At 40.4% G+C, this 19,676-nt stretch overlaps 1 non-coding gene across 1 annotated transcript; it reads left to right on the top strand.

The window, feature by feature from the left end:
* The first annotated feature begins 2,147 nt into the window (after positions 1-2,147).
* LOC122239836 lies at positions 2,148-2,257 on the top strand. Its single transcript, XR_006219218.1, has one exon. It is a non-coding gene; the product is annotated as a U6 spliceosomal RNA (small nuclear RNA).
* Positions 2,258-19,676: the final 17,419 nt, after the last annotated feature.

Here is a 19,676-nt window from a genome sequence, read left to right as displayed (position 1 = left end):
CAAAAGGTTCTTAACCAATTACACACCTTCTGGAATGGATGAAAATTTCTATTTTACCCAACGTTGGTCATTTGCTGACACAACAAAACATTTATTCTCTATTTCAACATATATGTCTATATTTGAGATTTATATTTTTTCAAAGCTCCCCAGGCAATTCTAAGGTGGAATCTGGGTGGAGAGCCCCAGAAGGCTACACTAAAAGTTGCCAAGTGCTGTGGCCCTTTTCCCTCAGCCTCTGGAGATCCTGTGCTCTGATACAAAGGTCCAGGGAAAGAGCCCCGAGGAAATGGGCACCAAGGTAAAGAGGAGGTTTCTTCATAAGGCTTAGGGCCAAGTAGGCCCAAGTCATCCTCCCTGGATCTTCTGAGGGAGGGGCCCTTCTCCTCTGGCTGCATAGAGTTGGAAGTGATCCAAAGAGAACCAAGAGCACATGACCCCAAAGAGGGAGAACAGAAAGGAGGAAAAAAGGAACAGTCCTGTATAATCAGGAGCTTGGAGTATCTCTCCCAGCTCTCAGAGAGTCTACTTCCCAGCCCTTGGGCCTGAGTCACAGAAGCCTCTAGCTGTGCTGATCACCCACATCAAATGTTCCTCCTCCATAACCCATTCCCATAGTCTTGTTTTTTTTTAAGATGCTTTTTCAAATTACAAAAGAACTATTATTGGTCCATCATAAACAAATAATATATAAATGAAAATTTCAATATTGGAAAGTTCTCCCTCACTTCCCTATTTCCATTCCCATCCCCAGAGGTAACCTGATAATAATTTGGTGTGTATCTTTCTAGATCTTTTTCTAGTGGGTGTGAGACTGTGTGCATGCCTCAGGATTTTATAATACATAAATGGAATTACACGATATATAGTTTTCCCCATCCTGCCTTTATCATTTAACTTCAAGGTGTAGACCACCTTCTGTGTTAGTTAATATATAGCAGCCTCATTCTTTTTCATGGCTGCATGATAATCCATGGTATATGACGATATCATATAATGAACACAGCTTGTTGCTGGTGGCTTCAGTTGCCTTTCATTTTTCTCTATAATGACAATGCTGCAATGAGCTTCTTTGTGTATGTGTCTTTGTGTCATCTACCTGGCTTTGAGTGTTGCCACTGCCAGAAAATTCCTGGTGTTGGGCTCCAGGTATGCATACCCAGAGGATCTCTGCTACCTCCAGGATTCATTTAGACCCTGGAAGAACACCACCCTGGCTCAGTCCTGGCTTCTTCTCTCACCCTGTTGTTCTGTGGTTGTGTTCGCAGCATGCCCATGGACCAGCCACCAGAATTCTGACAACCCCACCAAAGGTTGCAAAGGTGCAAAAAGTACAGCTGGTGTCCCTCTGGCCACTGGGAGGAAAGAAAGAGGGCCAGCTCCTTCACACACAATCCAGTTGGAGAGAGTATGGAAGTGGTTATCTAGGTGGTTCTCAGTCTTTCTCCCCTGAGATAGAGTGTGGGACTGAAACAGCAGTGAATCACTGATGTAGAAGATACAAGAGCTGCAGTGGTGGTAGGAGCTCTCCAAAGCAGCTGAGAAAGTATGGTGTGTGTGTGTGTGTGTGTGTGTGTGTGTGTGTGTGTGTAACCCTGAACCAAATGTCCTTGGCCCATGGACAGAGATTGCCAACCCTTGATCTAATATGTTGTTGTACTTTTGTCTTTTAAGGTTTTCAAGCACCAGTGTAGAAAACTGGGTGGCTCAGTTAGTTGGGTGTCCGACTTCGGCTCAGGTCATGATCTCACAGTTCTTGAGTTCGAGCACCACGTTGGGCTCTGTGGTGACAGCTCAGAGCCTGGAACCTGCTTCACATTCTGCGTGTTTCTCTCTCTCTGCCCCTCCCCTGCTTTCACTCTCTCTCTCTCAAAAATAAATTCTAAATTTTTAAAAAAATTAAAAAAAAAAGATTTTTCAAACACCTTGTTCCTTCAAGAAGCAATAAGAGCTAATGAGAAGCAGATGGTACCCTGGGTTCCATTTCTCACTTCACTAGGGCCTGCCACAGTTTGGAACAGTTTTGATTGCTGCCCTATGCCCTCTTGTTTAGAGGTGCTGTCTGCACCCTGGGATGCAAGGGTTAGGTTTCTTATTTTTCCTGAAAAATGGTGCTAGTGTCATTGGCTGTTAAAAATGAGACAGGTGTGCTCACTTTGGCAGCACATCTCCTGAAAACATTGGAGTGACACAGACAAGATTAGCGTGGCCCCTGTTCAAGGGTGACAGGCAAACCTGTGAAACCTTACATACAAAAATAAGAACTTTTAAAATGGGACATAGGCAAGAGAACTTTTGCATTTGGATGGGATGTTTTCTGTGATTGGCTTATCCTGCTTAGTTCTTTCTTCCTTACTTTATGGACACGCAAGAAAGAACACATGCTCATAGTATTGGAGGCAGGTGCTGAACTTCCTAGGTGGCAGCCCTCCTGAAATGTATTCTTGCATGCACAAATGCAAAGACCCTTGTTGACCTGCTCTCTCAATGCTTTGGAAACTCGGAGGAATGGTGATGTGGTCACTGTTAGAACAGAGCAACAAACAAATCTGGTGTAATTGAGGATAAGCTTCATGTGGGCAGTCCTGATGTTTGCTCACGGAAAGGTGATTCATTTAGACGAATCAGGGCTTTAAAATTGTTTTCTTGAAGTGTAACAGATACAGAAAAGTGCATGCACTGTAAATGTATGGCTTGGTGAATTTGTGCAAAGTGAACACACCTATGTTACCCTGGTAACCACTATGTAGATCAAAAAGTAGAATGTTAGAGTCACCCCAGAAGACCTCTGTACCCACTCCTCCCCCAGTTACTAGTCCTTTGAGGTATAACCAGTAACCTAACTTTCCACACTTGATATTTTTGCCTGTTTTTGAACTTTATGTATACTTGTGAAATTTATTCACATTTTGTGTAGATCTTCTTCACTTATTCTCATTGCTATATTGTGTTCCGTGATAGACATATGCCACAGATGGGGTGCCTAGGTGGCTCAGTTGCTTAAGCCTCTGACTCTGGAATTCAGCTCAGGTCAGGGGCTTGTGGGATCAAGCCCCGCTTTGGGCTCTTTGCCTACAGTGCAGAACCTGCTTGGGATTCTCTCTCCCTCTTTCTCTGCCCCTCCCTGGCTTGCATGTGCTCATGTGCCCTCTCTCTCAAAATAAGTAAGCATTAAAAAAAGAAATATGCCACAATTTATTTATCCATTCTATGTTGATGGGGTTTTATTGCACACATTCCTACAAGTGGAATTATCAGCTCACAGTGTTTGCATATATGCATCTTTTTTTTTTTCAACGTTTTTTATTTATTTTTGGGACAGAGAGAGACAGAGCATGAACGGGGGAGGGGCAGAGAGAGAGGGAGACACAGAATCGGAAACAGGCTCCAGGCTCCGAGCCATCAGCCCAGAGCCTGACGCGGGGCTCGAACTCACGGACCACGAGATCGTGACCTGGCTGAAGTCGGACGCTTAACCGACTGCGCCACCCAGGCGCCCCGCATATATGCATCTTTAATGGACCCTGGAATAGCAGTAAATGAGAGTTAGGGGCGTATTTTTTATTTTTTTAATTTAGAGAGAGAGAGAGAATAGGGGAGAGCGAGAGCAAGAGTGAGAGCGAGAGTACATGCGTGAGAGAGAATCTTAAGTAGGCTCCACGCTGATTGTGGAGCCTGATCCTGGGATCCTGACCTGAGCTGAAATCAAGAGTTGGTCAGACACTCAGCCAGACTGAGCCACCCAGGCGCCCCAGGAATGTATTTCTGGTAGGGGACAAAGCACAAAGCTAAGATCAGGCCCCAGGTTTCTGGTCTCCTTCCAGGCTTGGATTACAGGGGAGCCAGAGCAAGGCACTTAACCTCTGTGTTTCCTCAACTGTAAATTGGAAATAATTGGTACCTGCTCTATTACTTGCTGTGGGATGAAAAAGTCCTCTGCAAAATCTCAAGCTGCACAAATGGAAGCTCTCATTAAAATGGAAGCAGGGAAGGGGGATTTTTAATTATCAATGAGAACTAAAGAATAACTGTATTTATTTGGATTTCCATTCCCAATTAAGAATCCAGAGATTAGATTAACTGCTCAGCTAGACTGAGTAGTATTGCCAAAGGGCCCTGCAGTGTTATTGTCTCAAACGCAAACACAGTAAGTAACTTCCCAGACCTATCCTATGAATCTTGCTAGAAGTTTCCTCAACTGCCCGGAGCCCCAGGGGTCCTCCCAGTTCTTTCTCTTAGTCGCCAATGCCTCAGCTTTTTCTTTCCCCCTGCATCAGCTTGAGTTGGCCTACTCTGGGAAAAACTGGTTTGATGCTGCCTGACCAGACCAATTATAATGCACCAGGAAAGCAGAAGGACACCATCATCCCATGTCTTCCTGCGTTATTGAACATAAAGTGTGAATATTGTCAATGAGGTGCTTTGGTCTTACGGTACAACTAAAAGTTCACAGGCATTTATTCTACCAAAGGTTGTGCTAAAATGAATCAGGGACTGTAAAATACAGTAGTTGAAAGTAGTGTCAACATTTTTTCTATCCTCCTAGTTCCCTTGCAGATGGTTGCACAAATGTTACACAAGTAGAAGGCAGTGCCCTCTTCTGGCCAATGCCACACTTACATGGCTGTGGCTAAGAGGCTTGCCAACTCATGGGACTGGTTTTTCACTGGGTAACAGGCTCATCTTGGGGTTAGTCTTGAGTAAATCACATCTGGGGATCCACCCTCCCTTTCCTCTTCAAAAGAGAAAAATCAGAACTATGATAGTTACATTTTATGTGTGATTAACATTTAAATCAGTAGATTTTTTTTACCTTCCATAATGTGGGTAGTTACCTTAAGAGCAAAAACTGAGGTTTCCTGAAGAAAAAGAAATTCTGCTTCAAGACTGCAAAATAGAAACCTGGGTGTTTCCAGCCTTCAGATTTTGAATACAAGACTACAACGTCAACTCTTCCCTGAATTTCTAGCTTGCCAGCCTGCTCTGCAAATTCCAGACTTGTCTGCCCCCACAATCGTGTGAGCCAATTCCTTAAAATAAATCTGTGAATGTGTGTGAGTGTGAGTGTGTGTGTGTGTGTGTGTGTGTATGTATCTTGTTGGTTTTGTTTCCCTGAAAACCCTAATACAAAACCTAACTCTAAAACCCATTTATATCAGTGACATCTCATTTGTATAAACATAAGGGGACATGAAGTATGGCATGAGTTCAGGTTCAAGTCCCAGTACCATCTAATTTACTAGTTTCATGAACTAGCTACTTAATTGTACTTAGCCTTGGTATCTTCATTTTTATAAAGGGGAAAATAGTAGCATTTACTGAATATGCTGTTGTGAAGATTAAGAGAAAACATGTGCTTAGAATAGTGATTGGCTCAGAATAAGTACTCATTAATGTTAGTAGTTATTATTATTTTTATTACTAAGGTCATAGAGGGAAGCTGCCAAAAAAAGGGTGATTTATAGAATGAGGGGTACATGGAAGGGTAGCTGGTCTCGTTCACTCCCCCACCCATTGTCTCCCTAGATTCTTAGGGAGACAGGCAGTCTCTGCTTTTCACAACCTGTTCTTGGGCAGTATTATAAAGCCATTTCTTGTAAAGTGTCCTAACTGTTCCCATAGGAACCCAATCAAGATTAAAAGTTGGATTCTGAATTAATGATTAAGTCATATATGAAACCATTATTATGTCACAAAAGTAAAGTTCAGTAAATCTTGGTAATCATTTAAAACAGTAAAACTATGTAAGTCCTAACACGGGGCTTCCATAAAATTTAATCTTCACTCCATGGTACAATTTACCAATTTAATTAGCAGCTTTGTTTGCCTTCTCACAATTTAGAAGGCCTTCTGTAAGATGATTTGGATCACTTTTCGGCCTTTTGGCTAAGATCAAGTGTTGTAAGAGATTTGGTTGGTCAAAACCTTGTTTTTAAAGCTAGCCAAGTGGTTATCTCCAAGTATAAGGATTTGGGTTAATTTATATATATGTGTGTATTTATATATTTATCTCTGTGTTATTCAGTGATTCACCAGAAGGACCCACAGGACTCAATAGCAGGTTATATACTCACTAAGATTTATTATAGCAAAACGTATAGAGCAAAAGCAGTGGGAAAAAGATATGCACTCATGGGGTCCAGACATTCAACACAAACTTCAGTGTCTTTCCACACAGGAGTGTGGAGGCCACACAGGCGTATTCTTTCTTTCGCCATTAACTTCAGGGACATATATAGAATGTCTTTACCCAGAGAAGCCTGTTTGAGTCTCAGAGTCCAAGGCTTTTGTAGGGGGCTGGTCACATAAGTATATCCTACTATGTATGCAACCAACTATGGTAACCAAAACCCAACCCTAACAATGAAACTAGGTGCACATCATTGATCTTGATGTTTGTGCAAAGCGCCCCTGAGAAGCACGTATGGTATGATCGATCCATTGGTCCTGGTGTATGTAAGTCATCAACCACCAATATAAAGAACACTCTAAGGGCTGCCAAGGGTTAATCATGGGTCTCTTGAAGACATGTAAGGAGCAAGCAACCAGAAATGCTGTGTTAACTCTTTCCTCACAGTCTGTATTTTCTGAAATGTCTATAATTAACGTCTATTACTTTGATAATCACAAAAGTAACTATTGATATAAAGCCATCTGCCGTTAATGATTTTCCTTTCTAGTTATTTAATGGTGTTGTTTTATAATCTCAGTATAGTTCCCTGTAGTCGGCAGAGCTGCTGAGAGAAGTAAAGTCACCCTTCTAGACACTTCATGGATCCCCATCAGAGCCTTCATACTCTTTGGGAAAACCATAAAAACAGGCCAGGACAAAGCCTGTGAGACATAGAAGGAACCACAGCAACACCTAACTCAACTTCCCCATCTTAGAGATGAGGAAGTGGAAATACCGAGCAGTGAAAGGGCTCATCCCGGTTCTAAATCTTAGATCTTCTAGTTAGAAACCTCTCTTGGAACTCCTGAAATGGGTCAAGGCAATGTCTGCTCAGTTGCTTCTGATGATTGTCTTAACATGGGCAGAAACTGGAGGAGCCCTGACTGGTGGGACGGCCTGAACTGAATGTGCATGGTCAATCTCCTTTAGTCTAGACAGAGGCTTCCTATCCTTCCCCAACCCCTTCCTTGTCCAGTGACTTGACAGAAGCACCAGGACTCTGTTATCCAGAGCATTGCCTATGCCACTAGGTCAATGGTCTAGTTTGGGACCTATCAAGAGATTAGTTTAATCTTCACCAAATTTCCCCCTTTTCTCCCTTTCATTTACTCTATTGTAGGCTGGAGGGTGGTATCTGTCTCTACACTGGACTCCAAATTCCTTGAGGGCCTTCTGGATCCAGGTTATATAGTGGTTATGATTATGGGTAGTAAAGTCAAATGGTCCGGGGTTTGAATTCTGGCTTAACATCTCACTGGCTTGTGGGATTTGAGTGAATTACTTAATGGAAATAATAGTACTTCCTTTATAAGGTTACTGGGAAGATGAAAGGAAGTAATAACTCTTAACTAGAATAGAATTTGGTATATAAAAACGTTCAATAAATATTGAATATTATTTTTTAAATAGGTACTTCATTTACTTTGGAAAACCCTGTTCTCTGATCTTTTTAATAGTTTTGTTGAGATAATTAACACACAATATACACTGTATGTATTTAAACTATAAAATGTCATAAGTTTTAACATGTACACACCTGTGAAACCATCCCCACAATCAAGTAAATGATCATATCCATACCCTCCCAAAAGTTACCTTATATCCTTTTGTAATCCCTTTTCCTGTCCTCAGGCAATTGCTGTCTACTCTTTGCCTCTGCAGATTAGCTTGCATTTTCTAGAATTTCATACAGATGGAATCATATGGTATGCTCTTTTTTTTTTTTTTTTTTTTTGGCTCCTTTCATTCAGCATTATTTTGAGATTCATCCATGTTGTTGAGTGTATCAATTGATTACTAGTATTCCATTGTTGAGGGTATCAATTACTCAGTAGATTCACCACAATATGTTTATCCATTCACTTACTGATGAACATTTGGGTTGTTTCCAGTTTTGAAGTATTAGAAATAAAACTTCTGTGAACATCTGTGTACGTGTCTTTGCATAAACATATACTTTCTCCTTGGAAGTGAATGGGTGGGCCCTAAGATGGGTATGTTTAAATTTTTAAGAAACGACCAAATTATTTTCCAAGTAGTTGTACTATTTTGTATTTCCATCAGTAGCATGAGAGTTCCACTTGCTCCACATCATTGACAAGAGTTGGTATGGTTAGTCTTTTTAGTTTTAGATATTCTAATAGATGTGTAATGATACTTCTTTGTGATTATAATTTGACTTTCCCTAATGACATTGTAAATGTGTTTTTGCCACCCATGTATCTTTTTGATGAATTGTCTGTTCAAATCATTTGCCTATTTTTAATTAGGGTGTTTGCTTTTCTTATTGTTGAGTTTTGAAACTTTTTGATATGTTCTATATACAAGTCCTACATATGGTTTACAAATATTTTCTTTAAGTCCGTAACTAGTCTTATTATTCTCTTAATAGCGTCTCAAAGAAAAGAAGTTATTAATTGTAAAGAAGTACAATTTATCAATTTTTTGTTTTATGGATTGTGCTTTTGGTATTCTAATCCAAGGATCCTTTCTCTACTAAATCACTTTTACATGTTCACTGGAAATCAATTTACCATATATATGTTGGTCTATTTCCACACTCTGTTCTCCAGTGATCTGTTTTCATGCCAATACCATACTATCTTGATTACTTAGCTTTCCAAATTTGTCTAGCTATTTTATGTCTTTTTCATTTCCAAATGAATTTTACTAAAAAAAAAAAATTTTTTTTTTTTTTTGGAGAAAGAGAGAGAATGGGGGGGGAGGAGCAGAGGGAGTGAGAGAGAATCTCAAGCAAGCTCCATGCTCAGCACAGAGTCCAACACAGGGCTCAATCCCAGGACTCTGGGATCGTGACCTGAGCCGAAATCAAGAGTTGGACACCCAACCAACTGAGCCACCCATGAGCCCCTCCAAATAAATTTTAGAATTAGCTTGTCAATTTTTACATGAAAAAAACTGTTAGAGTTTTGACTAGGATAGCATTGAATAAATTTAGGGAGAACTGTCTTCTTCACAATATTAAGTCTTCTGGTCCATGAGTATAGAATATTTCTTTATTTATTGAGGTATTAATTTCTCTCAACTATATTTTATAGTTTTCAGAGTATAGGACATACATATTTTGGTCAATTTATTGCTTTGCATTTGATATATTTGGTAGTAGGGTAAACAGTATTGTTTTTAATTTCAATTTCCAATTGTTTGCTAGTATATAAAAATACACTATTTTTATATATTGAACTTATATCCAGAAAACTTGCTAAAGCTCACTTATTATTTTTAATACCGATTTTTGTAGACTCCATAAGATTTTCTGCATAGACAGTTATGTCATTTATGAATAGATAGTTTTATTACTTCCTTTCCAATCTAATCATCTTTTATTTCTTTTTCTTACCTTATTGCACTGGCTGGAACCAGTACAGTGTTGAATAGAAATGGTGAGAGTAAAATCTTTGCCTTGTTTCTAATTTTAGAGAGAATGCAGTTTTTTTACCATTTAGTATAATGTTAGCTGTGGATGCCCTATAACAGGTTGAGGAAGTTTCCTTCTATTCCTAGTTGGCTAAGGTGTTGTTGTGTTTTTTTTAAACCGAGAATTGATGTTGGATTTTGTCACATATTTTTCTGCATCTATTCATATGATTCTTTTTTGTCTTTAATATGGTAAATTACAAAGATTGATTTAATAATAGCTTTATTGAGATACAATTCACAGAGCATAAAGTTCACCCTTTTAGAGTATACAATTCAGTGGATTTTACTATATTTGCAGAATTATGCATCTATCACCACAACCAAATCCCATAACATTTTCATTATCCTAAAGGGAAACTCTGTTCCTATCAGGAGTCAGTCCCCATTTCCCCCACTCTCCCCAGGTCCTGGCAACCTGTATGGATTTGCCTATTCTGCACTTTAATATAAATGGAATCATATTCAATGTGGTCATTTGTAAATGGCTTCTTTCACTTGGCATAATGTTTTCAAGGTTCGTCTATGTTATAGCATGTATCAGTATTCCATTCATTTTTATGGCTAAATAATATTCTACTGTGAGGATATACCACATTTTGTTTAACCATTCGTCAGTTAATGGGCATTTGATTTGTTTCCACTTTTTAGCTATTATGAATAACGCTGCTGTGAACATTTGTTACAAGTGTTTGTGTCAACATATGTTTTCATTGCTGTTGAGTATATACCTAGGAATAGAATTTCTGGGTCATATAAGTCAGTCTGTTTCATCCTTTAGGGAATTGCCCCACTGTTTCCCAAAGTGGTTGTACTATTGTGAGAAGGTTCAATTTAACAGATAAGGCCATTTAGATTATTTATTTCTTCTTGAGTGAGTATTGGTAGTTTATGCCTTCCAAGGAATTTGTCCCTTTCATCAGTTGTTGAATTTATCAGCATAAAGTTGTTAATAATATTTCCTTAGTCTTCTTTTAGTGTCTTTATAATGTGTAGTAATGTCATCTCTCTCATTCTTACTATTGATAATTTGTGGGGGTTTTTCCTGATCAATGTAACCTACGTTTATCAATGTTATTGACTATGTATATTAGATATTTTAAAAATCTTTGTGTGTGTCACTCTGTCATGTGGAAAACTGAGTAGGCTCCAAGTACACCAGTAGGCAGGCTATCCTAGAGTTCATGAAATATAAAGGCTCACATACCCAGTTGAAACGCATGGATCACACTTTTTATTAAATCAGTGTACAGCACTGTGAGAAGCAAGGGGCGGAGAATGGTCAAGTTAAACACTTAGGATAGGGAACAAGTGGCATCGATAGGACTATCCTGGGGCATACTATGTTATATGTATTCTATCTCAGCTGCATCAGCTTTTCCTGCTGCAGACATGAAGACTAGAGTTGAGGTTCAAACAAGTGGATCCTGGGTCAATGATACTTGCTCTGTTAGAGAGGTGCAATTAGTCAGAATTGTAGCTTGTCATATAGTCTGTTGAACAGCCATGGACGGCACGTGGAACACTAGTAGGTAACACTAGTGGGTGGTCGAATTAAGGACTCATGAATATTGATATATAATGTATCATTGAATATTTAGTGCCCAGGTGCCCCGCAGGTATGTTATTACCTCATGTACTCTTGGATCTTGTAGCCCTTTTCATTGATGTTTAATCCATACATGCTCTACTTACTAATTACTGATCTATACTTGATGTATCTTATGAGTTCATCCACCCATTTCTTTTCTTGTCCTCTATAGAATTGAATATTTTGAAACTGTACATTGAATGCACTAAACCCTCCCCCTATTATTCCTTCTTTCTGTGACACAGTCACCTACTTTACACATACCACCCACTGAACAATTGTTAAATAAAAAATAAGCAATACCCTCAGCTAGTATTGCCATAGAAACATGCTTATTCAAACAAAGAGTTCCTGCAATTAAATACATATGGGAAATACTGGGTTTCTTTACTATAGGCCTTGTTAGTGCCCTAATGCACTAACCTTTCTGTGAGTGGTACCTTTCTGTGAGTGGATATCACATGTACTGTCCTCAACCTATTGACTGATGGACCACTTTACTCCAGGTGCATCACAGAACACATCTTAGGAGATGCTACCTTGGGAATTGCTCTGTGCAAGGCCTTAAAGAGGGCTGGGAAATGTAGATGTTTACTACAGCAGGTGTAGGCCAAGCAGTATACCTTGTGTACTTTATAAACATTCTGCTTTTCTGGGTTAGAAAGAAAATTATGACAGGAAGCAAGATAGGGAAATTGAAGTTACTCAGGGAGTGAACTGACCAAATTATTCATTCAAGGGTTTCTCTAATTTACCCTTTGGAATAAATCCAGGGACGGTGCCCCATTCCCCAATCAGCACAGTGCTGACAATATTCTTTCACAAATGGCTTATAGACTACTGCATGGGCAGGTGCTTTGAAAGGTATTAAGATTATACAAAGGACACTTCCTTTTCCACAATGCTGGGAAAATATGCCTAATAGGACTTCAGGGAACCCAGATCTCTATGCATGATTATCCTGGATGGTCAAGGGATTCTAAAGACTTGAAACTGAGTTTATTGGAGAATGTATCAATGGGAAGATATCATGTTTCATTTAGTAGACAACACAGGAAAAATAGAGCCGATCATAGGTCTTCTACCCTGTTTTGCTCCATTTCATAGCCTCTGCCCCCCAACACCAACGTGCAGGCAAGTACTCCCACTTCTGGCCTCTCCCTCTCTTCTGCACACAAAGCGGCCTTCTTCTTGACACTCTTGTATTCTCTTCCTGGCACCCTTCTCCCAATCTCTACCTGTGTAAATCCTGCTCATCCTTCAAATTGTTTCCTCTGGTGAGCTCTACTCAACTCCTACCTACTAGGTTATGCTTTTTTTCCTATCACTTATCACAAGTGTTAATTACTTAATGATTGTCTCTTCTATGAGGTTGTGAGTTGCGTGAGAGTGGAAACTGCATTGACTACTTCACTACTGAATCACCAGCACAAGGCACAGAGTAAGTGGTTAATAAGTCCAGTTGAATGATTGAAAACAATATAGGTGCTGATATATTTTGCAATGAATTTAGGGCAGTTTTGTCTTCCCTTGCCTTAGGTCAAAGTCTTCTCAATTCCCTTTCTCCAAGGCTTAGATTCTCCTCAGATTCTTTTTAGATACTCATTCCAAGAAATGCCTCTCTTATCTATTCCCTTATCAGAGAAGAGTTTGACATCAGCATATACAAGCTAACGTCTCTCACGTAATCTAGAGCAAAGGAGCTTTGGAAAAGCAATGTTTTCTTTCTAAGTATGAGGTGTTCAGAGTTCCCAGTGAGCTTGAGACTGCAGTGAATAGCTTGTATGTTCTCCCAAAACCTGGCATGAAGGACTGGTGTGTCTGTGGAGAGCCATGAAGCAAGTTGTGTTTGCAATTATGCTGCTGGTGTTGCTGGGAAGAATGCATGGAAAGCTGTTCCAGGGTGGGCACGTTCTCTGCAATGTTGGGAACACAGCTCCTTAGCAGTAGAACAGTTATACTAGACCTGCTTCAATCAGTTCTTCCTCAGGGTACTTGCCTGCCTCTCTCCTCCGATTTCACTCTCACACCCATGCCTGGGGCTTGAAATTTCCCTTGCCCACCCCAAAGTCACCTGCTTTCAAATGGATGGACGTGATTAGGCAAATATGGCTGGAGGCAAAGTGGCTGGAGGTGAGGACAGTCTCCCTCTTGCTTTCTCTTGAGACAGGACTTTTTCTGAGGTGCAAACTTCCTTGAAGCACTAATGAAGACCTGCATCCCAAAGGGGAAGGAACATAGCTCTGCACTGGACAGAGCTGAATTTTGCCCCTTGCTCTCAGTTGTTGTAAAAACTCAATGAGATAATGTGATTAAAGCCCTTAGGAGACCAGATTGCACATTGTTAGTGCTCAAAACATGGTAGCCATTTAACTATTAGGTGTTCATTGGATATTCTCAGAGGAATCTGTGTCTCCTGCTTCAGTAACATGACACTGGATGGAAATGGCTCGTTCACTTTTCTCTTTTCTCTACTAGACTGTAACATCCTTGTAGGCCCAAACCTAAAACAATGCATTCCAGATCCCATGATTAGCTCACATTTGTTGAGTGCTTATGATGTCAAACACTAAATGCTTTAATTCTCAAAACCCTAGAGTTAGGAATTACTGTTTTATAGTATTTATAGCTGAAGATATGGAGGCACCAAGTGGTTTAAGTAACTCACCCATTGTGATGTATCTAGTAAGTGGTGGAGACAGTATTTAAATACAGTACGTGGGGTTCCAGAACCTGTGCTCTTTACCACTGCATTGCACTGCCTCAATCCTCATTCTTCTTAGGTTTTCCTCATTTTTCTCCACCTACACCATGGAACGTATCATCCCTATTGTCTCCATCTGTGCTTATGGGGCTAAAACTATTCTGTGATTCTCTTTGTGCTAATGCCTCACAATGCCTCATGTAATAGCATGCTCTACAATTGCTTCTCCATTTGTCTAGTGCTGGGTTTGGCATACTAAGTTTATGTACCAATTATGCTCTTTCACAAAGCATCTCTTGGTTCCATTGTCTGACTGGATACTAGACCGAGTGGATCACGGGGCAGACCTTTTATCCTTTTGTGTTCTTAATGACAACCATCTGTTTCCTAAAGCAATTGAGATCTTCAGTTATTAGCATAAAGGAAAAACATTGACTCTGGGCACAGCCTCACACTACTGGTACATGCCTGGGGCATCAGTTACCACCAAGGTTTGCCTGTCCACCTTTCTCAGAGAGAGTCTGGGTGAAACCGGGGTTTCCTTTCAAGAACAGATGCCCACGCCCCATGTGGTTTTAAAAAAACATGCAAATCGTATATACAAGAATATTATATATCTTTGGAGTTAAATAAATAATATAGCCATCATCCCTCTCAATAGAATATTATCGGATTCCACCCAGTCCTCTGCGTACCCCTCCCCCAACCCTCCCCCAGTAATGCCAATATGCTTTTCATTATATAAAGAGTAGGAGTTGTTTGAGAGCAATACTTTTTGGATGAGTAAGTCAGATGTGATTTCCAGGTACTTTGTGTGAAAGATGCTAGCAGCAAACTTGGGAGTATTCTGCGGTTTCACATTCTATTCAAACTGATGTTTCCGGAGAGCTGTTTCTGATTCTGACTTCACAACCACTGCAGCACAATAGTGTACTGAGAACAGATGTGTCAGTAAATTGTGGCCAATGTGAAAAATTAATTTTTGCCACAGTTGGGGACACGTACTTTTATGGCAACGGCCATTAGAATATTAAGCTGAGCAGTGTTGCAGATGGTGAAAAGCAGAATTCAAACAGCAGGAGGAAAGGTGGAGAATACCAGTGAGCCAGTGTCCAAGAAAAATGGTTTCTGATAGGCAAGAACTTTGCTGTGAACCTATGTGAGAAAACTTGCGAGAGAATTTGGTCATGGCCATAGGCATTCTACTCAAACAGGAATGCTAGTGGGATATCGTGTGCCTGTCCCTGAAGTGTCCACTCCTTCCAGGAGAGCCACCAGTTCCACTACTAAGAAAGGTGTCTCAGGGGTGCCTGGGTGGCTCAGTTAAGCGCTGACTCTTGATTTTGGCTCAGGTCATGATCTCACGGTTCATGGGATGGAACCCTGCGTCAGGCTCTGCGCTAACAGTGCAGAGTTTACTTGGGATTCTCTCTCTCTCCCTCTCTCTGCCCCTCCCCCACTTGCATGCGCTCTCTCTTAAAATAAACATTAAAAAAAAATGTGTCTCAAGGACCATAAAAGTGAGAACCATTACTCCAGCCAACAGATATTTGTGAAGTGGTTTAACAAGTTTTCATCATTTATTCCCTGCCACTAATGTACCCTTTGAAATAATTTCACTGTCTGTTCCATCCCACCACTAATGAATTAGAAACACTCATGTCTGCCCAGGGCTGGAGGAAATGCAATGCAATTCTACCACAGATTTGGTAATGTCTGTATGCAGCGGCTAAAATATCCAAAAAACTGGACATAATTTTCAGTGCTATTCAGTTTGTGAGAAGATTAAGTTAAAAACAACAAAGAAACTTGGAACTTTAAGGAGAATTGCTTTCAGAACTTGGAGGGGGGTAGGGGACACATTTGAGGCCATGAGGCAGAAACCCTTGGAGAGATGCCCAGAAAAGTAGTATTCCCATCAATCCTTCTCTATCCATCTCCTCTCCCCTAAAAAAGGCATGACTTCCTATTCTAGAACTAGAATGTGTGTGCTTCTTGCCTGTAGGACTTACTGAAGATGATATGGCTGCAATTGAGTGACTTGGATAACTTTCTTCACCTTTAAGATGAAGTATATGGGTGCCTGGGTGGTTCAGTTGGTTAAGCATCTGACTTTGGCTTAGGTCATGATCTCACAGTTCATGGGTTTGAGCCCCGCGTGGAGCTACGCTGACAGCTCAGAGCCTAGAGCCTACTTCAGATTGTCTCCCCCTGCCCCTCCCCTGCTCACACCCTCTGTCTCTCAAAAATGAATAAACATTGAAAAAAAGAAAAGATGCTGTATTAAGTGGCAGCCTAATTGATATGTGAACCATGTTCTTTAGGATGAGGTGTTTTTTGTTTAAGTAGGCTTCATGCCCAGCATGGAGCCCAACATGGGGCTTGAATTCACAGCCCTGAGATCAAGACCTGAGCTGAGATTAAGAGTCAGATGCTTAACCAACTGAGCCATCCAGGCACCCCAGGATGAATTTTTATATCTCAGGAAACATACAGAAAATCTTCACTTGCATTCTTTTTTGTTATAGTTAGGATAGCCATATAATAATCTATCCTCAAAACCAGGACACTTGAGAATACAAGGAGGGTGCTATTAATAATTACACCTGGACAACATAAACCAGAATTGTTCCAGGCAAACAGATGTATGAACACTTATAGTACAACCTTGGTGTTCAATAAATGTTTTATCACATTATGTAGCTTTTAGGCCCCAAGCATGCTAATCTAATTTTTTCAGTTTATTTTGAGAGAGAGAGCAAGAGAGTGGGGGAGAGGCAGAAAGGAAGAGAGAATCCCAAGAAGACATAGGGGGGTGACCTCACAAACCGTGAGATCGTGACCTGAGCCAAAATCAAGAGTCAGACACTTAACTAAGCCACTCAGGGGCTCTAGGACAACCTAATTTGAAAGAGGAATATTAATATAGGTATTATATACTAGAGGTGTAATCTTTTAGTTATGCTAATGCACCAAATACATCCCTTTGGCTAGAGGGAAGAGTGTTCCATTTTCACCCTTGCGTACTTCGGATACTTTGAGCATTATGATCTGTTTTATCATAAGGTAAGCGAGTGAGCACAGGAAGCTAGTCAATTGCAGCAAATCGCACTGCTGAGCTGAGCTCAAAGCTAAAAACTCTGTTCCCTGGAGTCCCCAGCAGTTGTGCTGTTCACTGAACCATGAATGGTTGCCTTCTAGAATTTGATCAGATTTCTATTGCAGATTCACCAGAGGTGGAGACTTATTACTACTTTTCAGATAAGAAATCTGGTGAAGTTTGTAGAGTTCACATTAATCCTCTTCATCCCACTTCTACAAAAAGCGTGGGTGCTAGTTCTTCCTAATCATTAGTCATGTAGTTGGGTCTTTTTTTTGTAGAGATTTCTTTGGGCATTCAAGAAGGGATCCAGGTATTCATTAAGTTTAGTCCTTGGGATTTTTGTGTGTTGCAGTAACTAGGCAACAGTTCAGATGTTTTAACTTAGCATGTCCTGTACTAGCAAGTTTAAAAAAAGAACTGTCAAGCCATACTTGGCAGAACCTTCCTTGGACTCTCCCACCCTCTGTACAGTTCTCCTGTACATCTTGGCTGTTCCTCCACTGCTAACAGAGACCTCTTCTGTCTCGGCCACTCTGACAGCCTTGTCCAAGCCTTTCTCACCAAGGGGCAGCTAGATACCCAGTGTGCTCAATAATCAGTAGGACTGCAACGAGGGGTTTGATCACCCATTACCTTTCGTTAACAACTCTTATATTCAGATCTTAAACCTACTTTTAACTGCTACGCCTTTGAACATAATTTGCCTTTGTTTATGAAGATATAACCAAGTTCTAAGTAGTTTAAGAATTGTGCTTATCCATCAACTATAAGAATATGCATTTCAAACACAAACTCTAGCTCTTTAAAGTGAATATCCAATGAAACTGATTCAGTTGACATAAAACGTGTAAAAGGCCAGCTGCATAATGTTCAATGTTAGATGGATTGGACTTTCTAGGTATACAATTTTGGAAGCAGAACTACAGCACTAAAGCAACCAGGATAGGCACATGTAAGATGTTGTTCTTAGTAGCAGCATTCTGTAGTACAGTGGTATACAGGGAAAGCTTTGCTATCAGTCACACCTAGGATTCTAATCTCAGTTCTTTACATAGGAACTGTGTGATCTCTATAACCTCTTAGCCTTAGTTGCATCATCTATAAAATGGGGATGAGAACTGTCCTTGTCTTAGAGGTTTGCTGGGAGGCTTAACTGAGATAGTGCACATAAAATGTTTTGTAGTGTCAACGACTTGTTTTTGTCTCCTCCTGGATTGTGTATTATCTCAAAAGCAGAGGTGTTAAGAATCAAATGAGCTAACGTATGTAAAATGTGCATAGAAGCTATCATTAGCTCCCAGTAAACGAAGCCATTAAGTAGGACAATATATGAAGCTCTATTTAACTTGATCTCTTTGTCTAAAAAGTTAACCAGTTGTTTTGGGAGTTTTCCCACAGCTTTGGAACCTACCAGTGGCAGCTTAAGGGAACAAGAACAAGTGGAAGAGAAAAGGCAATGGTCTAGACTGGTAAGCAAGCAACTGCATAAAAAGGGTACTGGATGCCTGAACAAAAAGTAGACAAACCCTAAGCCCTGGTGACAGAGTTGGCGCCATCCTTTATTACTATGACTTTGGGAATTTACTTAAATAACCTTTTTAAGGTTTCCTTATCTCTAAAAAAGGATTCTTTTTAATCTGTCTACCTAACTTTAAGGAATGCTGGTCTAAATGGCGGTTTAAAAAAGAGGCTTAACATAAAATAAGGACCACAGCAAAAACTGACCACAGTGTTACATTTCCTCTTAGATGATACTAACACTTGTAAGCATAGCTTAGAATTCTAGGTGGCCTGAGATTCTATTATACTTGTGAATGAATCTAGGATTGTGATTTCAGCAAACCTCAACAAAGAAACCATCATCTACAACCATTTCTGAAATTTAAAAGCAGCAAAACATCTGTTCCCCCAAGCAACTTATCTGTAAGTGCTATGAACCAACTTGTGTCCCCCCAAATTCACATCAAAGTCCTAACCCTGGATGTGATGGTACTCGAGGATGGAGCCTTTGGGAGTAATTCATTTAGATGAGGTTACAAGGGTAGGGTGCCCATGATGGGATTAGTGTCCTTATAAGAGACAACAGAGCTTGCTTCTTCTCTCTCCACTATGAGGACACAGTGAGAAGACAGCCATCTACAAGCCACAGAGTCCTTACTGGGAACTGAGCAGGACCAGCACCTTGATGGGAGGACTTCCTGCCCTCCAGAACTTTGAGAAATAAATCTCTGTTGGCTAAGCCACCCAATCTGTGATGTTTTGTTATGGCAGCCCAAGCTAATACAGTAAGTAAAATGATAAAGTGGAAGAGTGGAATTGCTTTAGTGAAAGCACAGAGTAGGGAGGGACTAAGCTCTACCTTCTCCTCATCCCTGGCAGCACAGGGCACCACAAAATAAGAGTGAAAATGGAACTGTTCAATGCCCACACGAGGAGAATCATGTTTACATGCCATAGGAACAAACTGAGGGATGGCCCAAATTCTCTTCTGGTATTAGAATTGTGTATTGCATTGTCTTACTGAAAATAAGTAAGCGAATAGGATTCTATTTTGCTTTAGAAATCTGCTGCAAAAGGATTGGTGCTAAGTTTTAATATGGTGGTAGAAAGAGAACCTGCTTGGGTCAGGTCCCCAGGGAAGAAGGTGTTGGCTGAAACACTGTCATCT

The sequence above is a fragment of the Panthera tigris genome, chromosome B3, assembly GCF_018350195.1.
Source record: "Panthera tigris isolate Pti1 chromosome B3, P.tigris_Pti1_mat1.1, whole genome shotgun sequence".
Taxonomy (NCBI): Eukaryota; Metazoa; Chordata; class Mammalia; order Carnivora; family Felidae; genus Panthera; species Panthera tigris.
The sequence above is the reverse complement of the archived record's forward strand: the minus strand, read 5'-3'. Positions and strand labels throughout refer to the sequence as shown.